General features: G+C 47.0%; 1 non-coding gene across 1 annotated transcript; it reads left to right on the top strand.

The window, feature by feature from the left end:
- Positions 1 to 272: 272 nt before the first annotated feature.
- LOC114656827 (small nucleolar RNA SNORD66) lies at positions 273 to 347 on the top strand. Its single transcript, XR_003717114.1, has one exon. It is a non-coding gene; the product is annotated as a small nucleolar RNA SNORD66 (small nucleolar RNA).
- The last annotated feature ends 1501 nt before the right edge of the window (positions 348 to 1848 follow it).

Raw genomic sequence — 1848 nt, forward strand, 5'->3', positions numbered from 1 at the left:
CATTCTTCTCCTCAGACATTGTTCTTCGTTGGAAGGACTGTGTGCAGTCTTGACAAACAATAACAAACGATACTGCCCCCAGATGTTCATGTAGTGCATTGCAGTTACAATAACCAATGTGGTTCTTTGTGACTTGAACCTCTATTGAAGGTTCTGTTTATGATGCGTCAACAATAAAAAATCCGCGTCTGCGATTTTTTACGTCGATTACATCGACTAATCGTTGCAGCCCTAGTACCCAATTGTACTTTTTGAATTTGCAAAGTTTGCTTTTCTTGTGATAATTACACTTTTGTGCCTCCTGTTCATGCCACTGATGCTCTGTCATGATTGAGGACAATTCAGAAATCTGTTCTTGGAGCAAAATGACCCGATCTACAAGTCTCACCCCATGAGTTGCATTCCGAACCCCCATCTATATATCGACTATATCAGAAATACCCAACACCCCTCGTGGGCAGTGGCCAAATAACAATTCAAATGGGGGGACTCCTGAATGGCAAACAGGAGGATAGGCAACCAGTGTCCCAGGAGGTCTAGGCTGCTGTTGGCCCGTTGCAGGCATGCAGACTCTGTTGGAGTGTCAGTCCCCGCTTCCTGAGGGCCCAACACAGCACCCTGCTCTTCTCCAGCCATTGTTTCCCCAGGGTCTGTAGCTGCTGGCTGGCTGGCTTGTGGAGATTGAAGGCGCAAGTACCTGATGCGAAGAGCCCTCCAGTTGTCCTGGACAGAGGTGCTCTGCAGGTGGCTAGGACATGTGGGAAGAGGCATCTGATTAAAAAAGAGGCCAGGGTGAAGTATCTGATATGATAGTCCAAACTTTAAAGTTCTTCCCTTTAAATGTAAGAGAATCTTTTGCTTCAGGATGTTCTAATCATCAAGCCTTTCAGGAGGAAGGTTTTGCATGATCTGTAGGGCCACCCCAGTCAAAAAGGGGGCCAAAATAGCCGCTCAGCCTCTCTTGTCCCAGCACATAAGTGTTGCTCTCAAAACAGAATAGGAAACACTCTAGGTTGTCTGAGGGAGCCAACTTCACCAGCACATCTCTGGGACAGGTAAAGGCAGGGACGTCGGTTAGAGCCAAATCCAGCTCTGGTGGGAGTTGAGCATCATGCGCCTGCTGAGGATCCATCGATGCAAGACCCCACTCCTTATACCATGTGACATGTGAGTGACTGTCTTTCACCCGAGAGAAGATGCTAAGTCTAAAGGCTTCAAGAAAACCAACTTTATTCCAATCAAAACAGGAAGAGTTACTTTATTTATTCAAATGGGAGCTATCACTTCAGTACACACAGGCACAGCAAATGAGCAGGGATGGGTCCAGGTCAGTGGTCAGTTTATAATGTTCCCTGCATCACCCATCGGGTGATAGACATGTTACGAGAGGAGACTGTGAACTTGTAGTTGCCTCAGTGGCACTGCAAACCTCCAGTTGCCTCTGTGACAGACAAGTATCCCTTGATAGACGCATCAATTGCGTTTCGGGGTGCTGCACTGTTGGGGATGGTCTCAAAAGAGCTCAAACGTTTCACAATATATATATATGAGATTTATATGTATGTATCGTGGCGCCATGAGTACAACACCAGCCCCCTGTCTGGCAAGCAATTACAATTATTTGAGCCCGTAAACTGTCTCCCATTCACCCGTATGTGACACGGCCCCCCCATCGGGTAGGGCAGTCTGAACCGAGAGGTCATGAACTTGAGAAAGAGCATCAGCATTGGTTTGGAGAGGACCTTGGCAGTAAATGACCTGTAAGGCTATAGAAAATCACCACATGACTTGTGGGTTCGTTTCTTTATGCACTGCCATCCACTGCAAAGCAGCATGGTCAGTAATCAG

The sequence above is a fragment of the Erpetoichthys calabaricus genome, chromosome 8, assembly GCF_900747795.2.
Source record: "Erpetoichthys calabaricus chromosome 8, fErpCal1.3, whole genome shotgun sequence".
Taxonomy (NCBI): Eukaryota; Metazoa; Chordata; class Cladistia; order Polypteriformes; family Polypteridae; genus Erpetoichthys; species Erpetoichthys calabaricus.